Source organism: Camellia sinensis, chromosome 3 (genome assembly GCF_055761805.1).
Source record: "Camellia sinensis isolate YWXY chromosome 3, ASM5576180v1, whole genome shotgun sequence".
Classification (NCBI taxonomy): Eukaryota; Viridiplantae; Streptophyta; class Magnoliopsida; order Ericales; family Theaceae; genus Camellia; species Camellia sinensis.
This window is the reverse complement of record NC_138963.1, coordinates 13,148,673-13,165,012: the sequence shown is the minus strand read 5'-3', so window position 1 is coordinate 13,165,012 and position 16,340 is coordinate 13,148,673.

The window sequence follows — 16,340 nt, the reverse complement described above, 5'->3', positions numbered from 1 at the left end:
CGGAGTATGAAACGCCCCTCGTTCCTCGTGCTCAGATTAACACTCAACCCAAATAATGCAACATGTAAGCATGGCAAACATGCAATATGAACAACCTGACAAGGCTAATGACATGCAACATGCACATATGCATGATGTGAGGTAACAACCTTGGACAACATGACAAAATGCAACATGAACATGCAACAACATGTAATGAGGCTAGCATGCGACAACATGCAAAGATGGAGCAAGCATAAAACAATATGCAAGATAGGCATGCGGCAACATGCAAAGGGATGGGCTTAAACTAATGCGGGCAGCTGTCAACTAAGCCCAAATCAGTGGCCATAAGTGATGAATTGATGGCATGAAAAGCATGAAATGGCAAGGCAAACATGTATGTCAAGTGGCTCAAGTATTAAGGCACAAAGAGGACAACTCTTAAGCACACTTAAGGAGCAACAAACACGGATGTATGACGATGAGGTAAGCTCTGAAATCTCATGTAAAGTGATGCCAAATCAAATCAACAATGCAAGCATAGCATGTTATGATGCTCAAAGCTCAAAGTAAGTAAGGGGACTTAAGCCAAGGCCATACAAGGAAAACCCCAAGGGGCCGAGGGGACCTAAAATAGTCCTAGGGCAGGTCCAAACAAGACCAAAACTAAGCTCAAAGCTAGCCAACAAAGGCTAGAACACAAAGCCAAAAAACATGGGGCATGCAAGGCTTTAAAGAGGCAATGCACTACACCTATTGGAACCAATCATGGCATTATTAGGACAACATAAAAGAGAGTTACATTATGGTATAACAAGACAAAAAATGCACTGAAATGATGAGCCAAAGGCTTATGCTTAATGGCATGCACAAGAACCCATTCTTAAGGCATAAAGCACAAGATCTATAAAGCATTCAAAGCATGTCAAATGCAAGTGAACAACAACATTTCCTAGACTGAAATAACATATGGAATGAGTGCAAAGCATGCAAACATCACATGTATGGCATGGTAGGGGCCTCAAAACCCAAGACTAGCCTAAGCATTTACATTATAGCTATATAAAGCATGAGTGATATGGCCATGACAGCCCAAAACAGTCCTAGAACAGCTCAAAATAAGCATAAAATCATGTTATAGCAAAGCCAAAATATGCTAGTATGATGAGTCAAAACATCATGCACAAAGGGCTAGTAAATAAGATTTGTTCTGTGCCTATACGGAGCATGCAAAGGATGATCAAACCAACTATGGATAGGGTCATGATATGCCAAATGATGGCCAAATACATGCTGAAATGTAGACCAAACAAGCTAACATGACATGGCAAAGCATGGAGCATATGAAGCTAGTTTAGGAGATTTACACCACAAGTGTATCATGCAAGCATGGAGTGACAAAACCAACCCAAAATAGATTCATGGCATGGTAAAACATCACCAAAAATCCACTGAAATGGACTCAACACAAGCTAAGCACACATGCTACTTTGATGAGCTATGAATGGAGTTACATTACACATACAAAATGCATGCAAAATATGACCAAACTAGCCATGGACAGGGCCAAGGTAGGTCCTAGAAGCCACAAAAATAGGCTTGAACCAAGCCTCAAAAATGCATAGAGGGATGGTCCTTTGGAAAGCCAAAAATACAAGCAAAGAGGAACCAAAAGAGAGGGGGCCACCCCCTCTGATTAAGGACCTCAAAACCACACTTTTACCACTGAAAATCCACTAGATTTCAGTGATAGGAAGGTCAAACCAAGGCTAGCTCAAAGGCCTTAAGGCATGGCTTAAAACAAAGCCAAACAAAGCATGCAAGAGGGCTACACACCCCTAACAGAAAAATGACCTTAAACAAACTTAAAAAGGATTTAAATACAAGACTTTTTCCAGTTATAAGAAAAGCCTAAATCAATATGCAAAGAGGGCTAAAGCAAGGTGCAAGAAAATGCAAAATGGGGAAAATACTTACCCTTGAAGACCCTCTTCGAAACCAGCAACTTCAGGGGGTAGAAACTCACTTTCAGACCTCAAGAAGACCTCCCAAGAAGCTTTGTCCAATGGTGGTGGTGTACCTCTAGGTGCTGTAGTGTAAAAGTGCAAGGAAATCCAATTTCTAAGCACAAAATACAAACAATATAGAGAAAAATAGAGGGTTTTCTCTTCAAAATGGCTGAACCCCTGGCAAAGAGGGAGGCCTCTTGTTTATATAGAGGAATGCAAAGCCAAAGCTTCTTCAAGAAGCTTTGTAAGGGCTTCATCCCTCCATACACGTGTATGGAGGGGAGCAAACAAAAATCCAGCTGGCTCAAAAGATCTGGAGGAAAACCAGCTGAGACAGGGGGGGTGCCGGCCATCATCAATGGCCGGCAGTGGCTCATTGATGGCTAGTAGGGCATCACCAATGGTCGGTAGTGCCATGCCATGGCCGGCAGTGAACCAAAAGGTCCACAAAGAGAGGACCTAGCCAAGGTCCAAGAAAGGGGCAGAAAGGATACAGGGTCCGGGAAGCTCGAACCGGTGACGTTCTGCCGCGACAGTCGAGTACTCAGCGAGCAATCGAACTAGTTGTTGGGTGTACCTGCAAGCACAACTAAGTCTCGAGGACGGTCAAAAATGAGGTGTCTACAGTTGCCTCTCTTTGACAGAACTCGACAGTCACAAAGTGACGAGAGTGAGTGTCAAAGCCCAGAGACGACCCATTTTTGACCAGGCTGAAGGCTCAGACAATCAATCAATATAAGCATGCGGAGATGTGCTCGGAGGCTGGGGCATAATGCAAATAGTATGCAAGATGCAAGAGCATGACTTATAATTATGCCAAGAATGCTGTAATGAAGCAAATCATGCAACAGTTTTAAGCAAGTGAACAACAGTCCTACATATTCCGACAGGAAGGATGTATGAAAATTATGCAAGTCTTACCACGTTTCACGCGGAGTGCATATAATACCTATGCGGCTCGTCTGGTCGTGCCAGCTTCAAATGAACCGTACATACAATATCGTGCCTGAAAGAGAAACAAAACTTAATAGGTACAATTTTATTAGAAGTGTGCATAACAATGCAATGGAAAGTGCGCGGCAACGCAAGTGAGGGGATGCATGACAATGCAGGTGGAAGGGGGTGCATAACAATGCGACATAGGCGTGCGCATAACAATGCAATTCGAAACAAGCATAACAACGCTGGAGGTTGCCTAAACACATGTAAGTAAAGCATACGTGGAAAAGCATGCAATGTGTATAGCAGGAACGAACACATGTAAGTAAAGTATGTAGTAACGCATACAATGTGTAACCTCTTGTGAGATGCATAAACACATGTAAGTAAAGCATACGTGGAAACGCATGCAATGTGTAAGCAAGCAAGGTATGAACACATGCAAGTAAGCACACGTCGAAACGTATACAATGTGTAACCACCTAAGAATACATATACACATGTAAGTAAAGCATGCGGGATTAACACGGGCAATGTGTATGGCAGGAATGAACACATGTAAGTAAACCATGCGGGATTAACGCAGGCAATGTGTAACCTCCTGTAAGATGCATAAACACATGTAAGTAAAGCATACGTGGAAACGCATGCAATGTGTAAGCAAGCAAGGTATGAACACATGTAAGTAAAGCACACGTCGAAACGTATACAATGTGTAACCACCTAAGAATACATATACACATGTAAATAAAGCATGCGGGATTAACGCAAGCAATGTGTATAACAGGAATGAACACATGTAAGTAAAGCATGCGGGATTAACGCAGGCAATGTGTAACCTCCTGTGAGATGCATAAACACATGTAAGTAAAGCATACGTGGAAACTCAGGCAATGTGTAAGCAAGCAAGGTATGAACACATGTAAGTAAAGCATGCGGGATTAATGCAGGCAATGTGTAACCACCTAAGAATACATATACACATGTAAATAAAGCATGCGGGATTAACGCAAGCAATGTGTATAATAGGAAATTATGACAACTCATGATAAGGAAGTGCATAACGATGTGTGACAAGAAAATGCATGACAATGCATGATAGAGAGAATGCATGACAATGCATAATAAGGATAAGGAAATGCATGACAATGCATGTAAGGTGCGCGTGACGATGCGTGATGAGGAGAATGCATGACAATGCATGATAGAGAAAACGCATGACAATGCATTTTAGAGATATGCAAAACAATGCATATGAACTAGATGGGTGTTTATTGTAACAGACGAACGCTAATTGACACCAACAGAAGAGAAAGATGCTTAATAAAGACATCTTAAAAGGAGACCTCCGGTTCTACCATCCGGAGGGTTTGGGATGCGTCAAAAGGATACACCTCGTGCGCCTTGATTGGTGTAAACCATCGTATATTGAGGACGTGATTCCTGAGTTCCCACAGAGGCGTTTCGAATCAAGTTTTGAGCATTCCTCGGGATTGTTGGGGCCCGGGGACACATACCAAGATCAAATAGGCAAAGAAAGCTGATATGAGGCTGTTGGTCACTAGGGGCAACTGCGGCCATCGCCGGCCATCAGCATACACTGCCAGCCATCGACAACAAGCTGCCGGCCATTGATATGCCCCTGCCGGCCATCGGTGGCAGATTCGGGCAAAAGGGGCTTTTAAGCCATGGGTCATTAAATAGGCTCAAAACCAACCCATTTCTTCACAAACCCTTCCATAGAAATCAATTTTCTTCCTTCCTAGGTGTGCCTTCTCTCTAGATTCGCGCGTTTTGCGCGTTTCCCAACACCCTATGCAACCTTGCATCACTAAGGGTTCTTGATTTTCTTCAATTTGAACCGATCAGAAATTGCATCTGAGGCTTCTTTCATCATTTTCCGCATTCAAGGATCATTTCCCCCGATTTTCTCTCGAGGTTAGTTCACTTTCCGGGTTTTTCAACTTTTCTTGAATTTTCTCTCTCTTAGGGTTTGAGTTTATTCAACATTTCAACATTTCGCTCATTTTTGCTCATTTTCGCATCATTCTTTTGCATCCATTTCAGATGGCTGACGATGTGCCTCATGGCGAGGGCTCCCCCGCACTTCCTCCAGTAGAGTTAGCGGCAGAGTTTGTAGCTGAGCCAGAGGTTGAGCCTCATCCGTTACCATTGGACGTACGTCCCTTCGACCCCATGTTGTACCATCCGGAGACTCACATCATTCCGGTGGCAGGAGGCATCCATACTTTTATCGATTTTGACGAGGACGTGCCAGACGACCTCTTGTTGAGAGAACTGATGTCTCACTTGTCGGCCATTGCCGTGGAGGTACCATCTCTGCTTTTCTGTAATATTACTTTCGATCGCCTGTATTTCTTGCGCAGTTTCGATCTGATTACATCACATGCTTTGATCTGACTGTATTTCATACATTGCTGATCTGCACTTGATTGTACTTTACACATCGCTGCCCTGTATGTACTGTACACAACCGCATCTCATGCGTCACTACTCTGAATTCGAATGCATCTTTGACACATCACTGCTGTGGATGCAACTGTATTTTCAATACATCACCGATCTGATCTGAACTATATTTTCAATACACTGCTGACCTGATTTGAACTGTACTTTACACATCACTGCCTGTATGTACTGTACACAACTGCATCTCATGCGTTACTACTCTAGATTCGAATGCATCTTTGACACATCACTGCTCTGGATGCAACTATATTTTCAATACATCACTGACCTGATTTGAACTGTATTTTCAATACACTGCTGACCTGATTTGAACTGTATTTTCAACAGGAGGGATCTCGCTCCTTCCGAGGCTACGGCGCTACGACCGCTCGAGATTGGTACGATGTGCTCCCCGCGGGGTACCGCCGGATTGTCAACGAGACCGGCTTCGGTATATTTTGCTGCAGCCTGACGCGGGTTACAGCGAGTCGCCCTCTCCTAGGGGCTCTTGTGGAGAGGTGGTGGGACACCACCAATTCCTTCCATTTTTCCACAACAGGCGAGATGACCATGACTCCTTTTGATTTTGCTATGATCACCGGTCTGGACGTGGGAGGTGATCCGATTCCCCTAGATCCCGACATGGGGGAGTGGGTGGCTGCATGGGATGTGTTGCTTGGAGCACGTCCACCCCTTGCTCGAGCGGGTATGGTTAGATACTCTTGGTTCGAGGAGCAGTTCCGCGGGGAGGATCCTGAGACCGATGAGGGAGTGGAGCAGTACGCCAGGGGCTTCCCCCTGTTCCTTTCTGGTACCACCTTGTTTTCGAACAGGTGGAATACCGTGGGTTTGTACTTCTTGAGCGCCCTGGTGGTGCTTCCGCGAGTCCGCTCCTACAACTGGGGCGTAGCCGGCCTCACCACTCTTTATGGATACATGAGCTCCACTTCTCGGATGCATGGGAGGGTGGTTCGAGGCTACTGGCGAGCTTGGGAGGTGCACAACCTAATTCCCCTTTTCATTACTTTGCTTAGCATTTGTACGTTTTGCTTTGTTCAACATTTGGACTCTCCGTACTTACTGTCACACTGCATGCTTTTTGCTTTGCATTTTCTGTACACCATACATGCTGCACACTGCACACCATACACTGCACAAAGGATCTAATGTCCGTCTTTCTAGGCCTGCATCTGTTATGTATTGTACTACATTCTTCATTCTGCTTTCTGCATTCTTGTTCATATGCTGTACTGATCACATCTGTTCAACAGCTTTGGGTATATGCGTACTTCCCGGCGCTTGCTCCAGATCCGGTGGAGGAGACTGTAGTGACGGTCACATTCTTTGATGTATATGATGGTCCACTCCGTCGTAGGACCCGGGAGAGCTTCATGTTCTTCCGGCAGTATTTTGACACAGTTGCGGTGCGCGAGGTAAGTCTGCAATAAGATTATTTCAATTAACCCAATGCACCTGCCTTAGTTATTTGACGACTGATCATCTTGTTGGTTCTCTTTCTCAGATTACATGGCGACCATGGGAGGTAAATTTCCGTCAGGACTCCGGGATCAGTATCGCGTTGCCCAGATTATGTCTCAGTACCGTATCCTCTTCAAGGGGCCGATCTGTCGGGCCTGGTTTCTGAGTGAGCGCTTTGTGCGTCAGACTTTGGGGTTACCTGCCCCATTTGTACCGATGCCGCCTCCATCATCGATGAGGGAGGCACATGTGTTATCCGCCGACTAGGTGATCCAGTTCATGGTAGGGTTTGAGATAGATTACTTCCATGCCGAGGGCAACTATGCGACCTTCATTCAGACACATCTGATGCCGCCTTTGACTGGTGTCCGAGGAGGAGAGAGAGCGAGGGCTCTAGCTACGAGAGGCAGAGGTGGAGCGACCAGGTTTCGTAGGAGGAGAGGTCCTGAGGAGAGATAGGGGTCTGGATGGCCAGTGCTGCCTGCTACTATGACACTTCGAGGGCGAGCTGGAGAGATTTATCAGGTTCCCTTTGCTCCTCCTCCAGCTGGTCACGAGCTTGTCAGAGGTTATGGCTCGACTCCGGTATATACTACACTGTCATTCCTTGTACAGTCATTTGATTTCACTTGATATTCTGCCGAGTACTAATGATTTCAATCATTTTTGAAGGCTCCCATTGAGTACACTCATCAGTCTCTGGCGATGACGGCTTCAGTGATGGGGATGCTGCAGACGAGCATGGACCTACTCAGTATCTACAGCATTCCGGTAAGTTCGTTCAAACTGCACTTCGTGCCATGAAATCTTTTCTTCACACACCATCATTTGTACGGCTTGCACATTGCATTGATCTGATACATTGTTCCCATACACCACTCACGACATACATTCACTATTCACAGTACATCATTTTTTTTTTTTGCATCTGTTACATTTTGATTACTAATGCATTTTGGTGGATTGTCTCTCCTTCAGATTCCTTTCTTGCCGCTAGGCCCATCGGGTGTTCCAGCAGGAGCAGGGGTGGGCCCTTCAGCACCTCCTCGAGCAGTAGAGGGAGTAGGACGAGGGACTAGTTCACGGGGGCCTGCCCCTGATGATGATGAGTCTGACGAGGAGGTGATGAGTCCGCAATCAGATTCAGAGTCAGATGCTGACGGTGGAGGTCCTGGACCTTCGTCCAGGAAGAAGACCAGGATGGATTCCCGCACTTGAGGCCACTGGCGTTGATCCGGACATTTTGCTACTTCAGATGCTGATCCTCTTTTGTTATATTTTCCTTTTTACTAGTAGTTTTGCACATTGTACTGCGTTAGGAAGATTTGGTTTAAAACCAATCTCTTTTGTGAAAAAAAACTATGACGGAATGAAAACAGTCTTTTTGTTGAAAAATTGTTTCGTTTGTACATGCATTGCATCACATCACATTACTTTACACAACAATGTAAATGAAATCGAAGTTTTTGTTTTGAAAACCAAACGCTCAAATTGCACTAATCAGGTAGTGAATTGACTAATAACAAAACAACTCGATAAACAAAACAAGGCCTAGCAAGTTACAACTCGATAAGAAAATTGCAACAACTCGATAAATAAAAGGAATATAATTACAACCTGACACAGAAAAATAAAATAATACGCCTTAAACAAGACACGACAAAGTCCAACAGGACAAAACAAGACCTTGAAAGACACAAGGGATAGGACTCCACTGCAACGGACAACTGGGTCTTCAGTGAGGGAGCCAATGAGCAAGAGGGAAGTACTGTTGGCCATCGGTGTGACACTGTCAGCCACTGATGAGCCACTGCCGGCCATTGATGGTAGACTCTCCAAAATGACGACATTTGTCCTCCACTCACTTCCTTATCTTCTATATGAGTTCCAGCTTCGGGATTCTCTTTATTTTAGCTCAAATTTGCACCAAATGGAAGCACTCCTTGCCCAAAACCTCACAAATTGGATCGCTTCTCTAGATGGCTCGAAAAAGTTGAACTTCCGGGACTTCGGCTTGAATGCACTATTCACGTTGGGCCGTACTCCGCTACATCTTCCTTTCCTCCATGCCGCGACAAGGTTTTGGAATCCGGTAACACATGTCTTTAGCTTTAGCGGGCAAGAGATGTGTCTTACCTTCGAGGGTTTCCAAGCTTTGATGGAATCCAAGCATAACGAGGAAATCTTACATCAACTCCGATTTGGCCACGTCCAAGCCCTAGGACAAATGTGCGGCCTCACTTTGCATGATGCTCGATCATTGATTCATGATGGGGAGCTGGACATCCCAATCTTGGTTTGTCGGTTTTCTGATGATGGCGACCGCGGCGACCATTATTGGCAGGGCTATCGGCGACACGCGCTTTGCCTATGCTTGCTATCTCATTTCTTGTTTGCCCAGGCTCCGGAGGATTCAGTGTCCGGTTGATCGAGATTGCTCAAGGTTTGAAGGAGGGCAAGAGCTGCATTGCCATGACATTGGCTGAAACATTGATGGGCTTAGACGCTTTTCATCGTCGGGAGACGGCTAGGCTTGCGGGGAGTCCACTACTATTGCAGGTAATGTTTCCCACCCAATCTCACATATGTATTACTCACATCACTCGGCCCTCAAACTCGATTTTTCTCACAAAACCCTTTTCTTTCTTTTCTCTCATCGTACATCTCTCTATTATTTATTCTCTCATTTTTCATCCCTCCCCAGGTGTGGTTAATAGGCAAGTTACAGATTGTGGAGTCTTGCCCAACATACTCAGCTCGCGGCTACTTTTTTCGACAACGCCTGGTTGATGCCCTGGATGAGGGGTGGTGGTACAACTGCATGTGCAGTTTGTCTGCAAACCTCATCGCTTGGTGCTGCCCTTGGCTCAATCTGCCGGCAATGAGTTACAACATGACCCGTCAACCTGGGATTCAATTGATTGGCATAACACACTGTGTCTTCTATTTTCTATTTCGGTTCTGGCGCCAGTTCGGACATGATTAGACTTGCCCGCCAGAGGGGATAGAGTACCCTGCTGCATTCCCGGTTTGAGGCGCAAAGCTTGCCCGGTATGTCGCAACATGGAGGACTAGAGAGCTCCTGACCCCCGCTCCTACTTTCAGTTGCACTTTGTCTGATGAGTGCTTGGATTGGCTCAATGAAGAGGCACAGGGAGGGCCCATTTTGGCATCAGAGGCTTTGACCAGCTCTGGGAGGGGACGCAGGAACACCTGACTTATCTATGCCCCGAATTTATTGCTTTATTAGTACTTTCAAGTTTTCTTATGAATGTAATAAAACGTAACTTCAATTTGTATGCAAGAGCAGGAGAACTCTGTATTGAAATCAATGAAATTGAAGGTTTTTGGTATTGAAATTTTTTTGCCTTGGTCCAAAAATGGTCTAAGTTGTAAAAAGATTAATTTTGAACAAAGTCAACTTTTATTAAAACTTTTCAAAACCATTTTCGATATGGATCAGAACTGGACACGCCTGAAATCTGTCACTGAGATGCACAACCCCGAATCCCAGCAACTGGAAAGTTGCCCCTAGTCTGAAGAGCACTGCACCGGAGATCATAACTGAACTCTTGAATGCTGAATAGACAAAGATAACCGAGATGATCAAATGGACAAAGTTGATCGGGGAAAAGTTTATGGCTAAACTTCAGGATGAAGTTTCCTACGTATCCCAAAGATGGGAATCAAGCCTTACGTAGTTCAGGCTCGGGTTCACTCAAGTATTTTCACTCTCATTTTACACTCTAACTTTTGCCATGGCCGCCCTTTGCGAGTTTTCAACCTTGCGAGCTCAGTTTTTATAATTTCAAATTTTTTCAATGCTTTAACTTTTGCCTAGGTCGCCCTTCCGGGTTTTCGACCTAGCGAGCCTCTTAGGGGTAATATTTCTTCAACTTGTCCATGTTGATCGGTTGTAAGAACTCTAGGCCATCTAGGTCCATCAGAACCGCAGCTCCACTTGACCAACTAGACTTGATGATGTAGGGACTAGTCCAATTGGGTCTGAACTTGCCCCTTGGGTCGTGGATGGGAGCTCAATTGTCCTTGAGCACCAAATCTCCTTCTTTTAGATTCCTGGACTTAACTTTCTTATTAAAAGCCCTGGCAATTCTGCGCTGATAACCTTGAACATGGTACAGTGCTTTCAGTCTGCGCTCATCAAAAAGCATGAGTTCTTCAAATCTGCTCTGTTGCCAATCTGCTTTGGCTATCTGACACTCAGCCAGCACTCGCAAAGACGGAACCTCAATTTCAATAGGTAGAACGGCCTCCATCTCATAAACCAATGAATACGGAGTCACCCCAGTAGAAGTCTTAATTGACGTCCGGTAGCCCCACAGAGCAAATAACAGCTTATCTGGCCAATCCTGGTAGGTTTCCACCATCTTCTGCAGTATGTGCTTGATATTCTTGTTGGCGACCTCGACCGCTCCATTGGTTTGCAGCCGATAGGTGGATGACTTATGAAAAGCCACTTTGTATTTTTCCAACAAATCAATCACTTCCTTCTTGAAGTGGGAACCGTTATCTGAAATAATTTCGTTCGGAATCCCGTAGCGACAGATGATGTTGTTTCTAATAAACTTTGCAACGTGCGAAGCCTTCAATACCGCATAAGATTGGGCCTCGACCCACTTTGTAAAATAATCTATCACGACCAGGATGAACTCATGCCCATTCGACCCCTTCGGAGTGACAGCCCCGATCACATCGATTTTCCAAACTGAAAATGGCCATAGCGAAGTCATGTTGTACAGCTTCGACGACGGGATGTTCATGCGGTTCGCATGGATCTGACATTTGTGGCATCGACGAACAAAGCCGATACAATCCTCTTCCATGGTAGACCAATAGTAACCCTGTCTGAGGATCTTCCGAGCTAACATTATCCCGTTCATATACGCCCCACATTCTCCTCCGTGGATGGCCTCCATTAGGCACTTCGATTCTTTGGCTTCCACACACAGCTTATGCATTCCCAGATGACCTCTCTTATACAATTCACCCCCGCAGATGATGAACTGAACGGCCATTCTTCTGATTGCCCTTTTATCCTTGGCATTTTCCCCTGACGGATATGCTTCCTTCTCCAAGAAATTCCAAATGTCGTAATACTAGGGGTTCCTGTCCTGAACCTCATCTATGGCAGCAATTGATTCGTATGCCGGCGCAAACTTTTGTTCAATGATGATCGGATGCATCCGGACTCCGAAAGGGATATCTATCATGGAAGATAGAGTTGCTAGTGAATCTGCGAACCTATTGTTCTCTCTTACTAGATGAGCAAAGTTTAGCTTCTCAAATCGAGGAATTAATAAGTCCAAGGTCTGGTGATACATTATCATCCTTTCTTCTTTGACTTTCCAGTCTCCTTTTGCTTGAGACACAACAAGGTTCGAGTCCCCGATGACGTCCAACCGTTTTGCCCCTAGTTCCAGGGCTGCTTCTAGACCGGCAATACATGCCTCATATTCTGCTTCATTGTTCGAGACTTTGAACCAGAGTTTGAAGGCTAGAGGGATACGGGAATTGTCGGGTGCTATCAGCAACACCCCTATCCCATACCCGTACTGGTTTGACGCTCCGTCAAAATACATGATCTAAGTTTCGTCTTCGATATGTAAACTGGTCTCATCTGGGAATAAGTACTTGACTGCTTCACCCCTTCCACCGAATGATCAGCTAAAAATTCTGCTACTGCTCTTCCTTTGACTGACTTGCGCGTCACATATTTCAGATCAAATTCGGAAAGCAACAGCAACCAACGAGCTAGCCTACCCGTAAATGCCGATTTCTCGAAAAGATATTTGATGGGATCCAGTCGTGAAACCAACATTACGGAGTGAGCTAACAGGTAATGTCGCAGCTTCTTGGTAGCCAATACCAAGTCCAACGGTGTGTAGCGAGTCTCATACTCTAGTATCTTCTTGCTCAGATAGTAGATGGCTCTCTTCACCTTGTCCTCTGATTCTTGCGCGAGCATACAGCCCATTGTAGTCTCAGTTACTAAAAGACGGTCTCCCTGATTCTGGTGGTGACAACACGGGTGGATTCTGTAAGTATTCTTTGATTTGTTCAAAAGCAGCTTGGCATCGGCTGTCCCACTGGAACTTCGTTCCTTTCTTCAGGAGACCAAAAAATGGTTCACAAGTCAAGGTTAATTTTGTGATAAACCGCCTTATGAATTGCACTTTACCCAGAAAGCCTCACACCTCCTTTTCAGTCCTTGGTGGTGGCATTTCTAAGATGGCCTTGATTTTGGAAGGGTCGACTTCGATACCTCTCTGTGTAATCAGAAACCCCAGCATCTTTCCCGCTCTAACACCAAACGTACACTTCTGAGGATTCAACCGCAACTGAAATTCTCTGATCCTTTGAAAGAACTTTTGCAAGGCAGCATAGTGGCCCTCTCTTTCTTTGGATTTGACAATCATGTCATCCATGTACACCTCAACCTCTTTGTGGATCATGTCATGCAATATTGTGGTCGCGGCCCGTTGATATGTAGCTCCAGCATTCTTCAACCCAAATGGCATCACTCTGTAGCAGTAAGTCCCCTACGGGGTGGTGAAAGCAGTCTTTTCCCGATCTTCGGGTGCCATCACTATCTGATTATAGCCTGAGAAGCCATCCATGAATGAAAGCAACGCATGCCCCGTTGTGAAATCCACCAACTCATCGATATGCGGCAAGAGAAAGTCGTCCTTCGAACTAGCTCTGTTCAAATCCCTGAAATTCACGCATACCCTGATCCTGCCATCCTTCTTCGGCACTGGAACAATGTTGGCCAACCAAGTCGTGTATTCGGATACCAGCAGGAACCCTGCGTCGATTTGCTTGGTGACCTCTTCCTTAATCTTGATGGCCCAGTCAAAGCGGATTCTTCTAAGTTTTTTCTTGATGGGTTGGGCCTCAGGGTCAAGAGGGATCCGGTGCTGTACAATCTCAGGATCGATTCCAGGCATGTCTTCGTAGGACCACGCGAAAACATCTTTGAAATCTTTTAATAAAGCGACTAAGCGCTCGCGTTCCTCCGAAGACAACGTGGACCCGATCTGGACCAGCCGCAGGTCCTCCTCCGTACCCACATTCACAGTAGTGATTTCATCAACTAAGGGTTTAACAAATCTCTCCTGCTTTTGCTCAATTAAGCGTTGCAAAATCGGAGGAATTTCTTCCTCGTCGTTTTCATCAAAGTTTTGAAAGTCTGAGTTAATGCAATAAATCAAGGGCACAGAAAAGTACTCAGAAATCACAGCCACATCATTCTCATTAAGTACATCCAAATCGTCCGATTCTTCGGTTACAACAGACTCAAAAGAGAAAGAAAAAGACGACCTGGACAAGACTGTGGTATCCGAGTTATCACCCCCAGGAATATCGGACTCAGACTCAGTCGAGCTGGAACCTGATTCTAACTCAACAGATTCAGAGGAATCAAATTTTGGCTCACTACCTGACCCGGTGCTACTTGACAAAAATCCCTCTTCGTACTGCCAGATGAGAGAGGGTGCGATAGATGCATCCAAAATGTTTGCTGGTAGGCCCGCAGCCGTTTCATTCCCGATCATGGACACCGAGAAGTTATCCCCCAAGCACTTCTATCCGATTGAAGGATCTGAAAGTAGACAAGCCAGTGCTACCCCTATTTCAATTTCAACGTCCTCAGACACCAATTTCTTGCTCTGCTCAGCCTCAGCTAACGAGTCCGTTTGCTCTTCGGCAATGTCATCCCCGAATAACTGCAGATCAAAGAAGATCTCGAAACCTGGTACGCGTTTCCTCTCCACGTTCAGCCACGGCTCTAGGAAGCCACAAAACAGAAAGTCCTCCCCCTCTCGGACGAAGCGTCCGTTTAGGGTATCCTGGATGGGCCGGTGCATTAACTCATATGGCTTCCCTACCTTTTTTGCTCTGGCTCTCCCAGCCATCTCCTTACCTTTCCTTATCCAATCCTCTTTGGTGGGTAGATAACCCAAGCCAAAGGTATGTGGGTTGTGTGGCTTTTCAGCCAATGCTGCGACGCCCTTCTGGCCACTCTTTCCTAATCCCATCCCAGGGATTTGTTGGAGTTTACTCATGAGGTATACTGATTGAGCACTGACATACAACCCCTCATTAACAGCCATGATGTTTTTCACAACCCGAGCCTCGGCTAAGGTAAAACCCGACATGAACACATCCTCCATACCGTGCTCAATTTCTAAAACTGGCGTAGATACTTCTGGTGGTAGATGGATCGATGAATTTCCAAAGACAATGGCTACTCCCTTCCCATGGGGGTATTTCACTATTTAATGCAAGGTGGATGACACTGCCTTCACCTGGTGCAGCCACGGCCGCCCCAAGAGCAGATTGAAAGTTGCAGGAACTTCTAAGACGTGAAAGTCTATTTCATGCTGTCCTGGCCCAACCTTGGTCTGAATTTTCACTGTCCCCATTACTTCTCTACTCGTATTGTCATATGCCCGAATCACCTGTGCTGTCGGCACAAAGTCCGCAGTTTTTAAACCGATTGCATACGCAGTCCTTGCCGGGCACACATTGATGGCGGATTCGGTATCAACAAGAACCACCGGAATCCATTTGTTTCTGCACTCCACAGAGATGTAGAGTGGCTTGTTATGGTTCGCACCCTCAGGTGGCAATTCTTTATCGGAGAAGGTCAACATCGGGGTAACTCCTCCCGAAAAAACTAAGCCCACCAGCTGTTCGGGCATGGTGTCTATCGAGAGCTTGGCCTTGTCCATGGCCGATAAGACGGCTTGTCGATGCACTCGCGATGCCATAAGCAGTCCCCAAATGGAGATGCCTGCCTGTATCTTTTTCAGCTGCTTCAGTACAGCTTCTTCTTCGAGTTGCTTCTCTTTCTGTTTCTCTGCCTCCTTATCCTTTCCAGACGCCTCTGGCTGATCTAGATGTGGGGGCCTGAAATACCGCCCGCTTCTAGTCATATGATTGACTTCGTCGATGTACCAGGTATCGTCTGGCTGGTTGCTCCCCCAATCCTCATCTGTGTGGGCAAGACATAGATCATTATCTTCCCACCACATTCCGTCGGCAGCCAACAGACACCTGTCTGGCTCTGGTATAATTATACTCGCAGTATTCTTCGTCCACATGCTCGCAGCATTCTCTGGCCTTGTACACACAACACTTTCAATCCCCTCAGGGGCCTTAGCTTTCCTGATTCTCTCAGAATCCCCGAACCTCTCTTGTTCCAACTGCGTCAGTACAGCTGGCTGTTCAACACTTCCCGCATTCATGATACCCAAGTCCTGAGCGAAATTCTTAGCACCGGCGCCATCCGGCGATGCATTCTGATTTCCGGCCCTTCCGGCCACAACTGATGTTCTTGTCCCTGCCGGGCCCTGTTCCAACTGAGTTTCGTCGACGACATCTGGTAGGTCATCAAGTCACCTGGCGACCTCTGCTGACTCTTCAAAATCTGACCAGTTG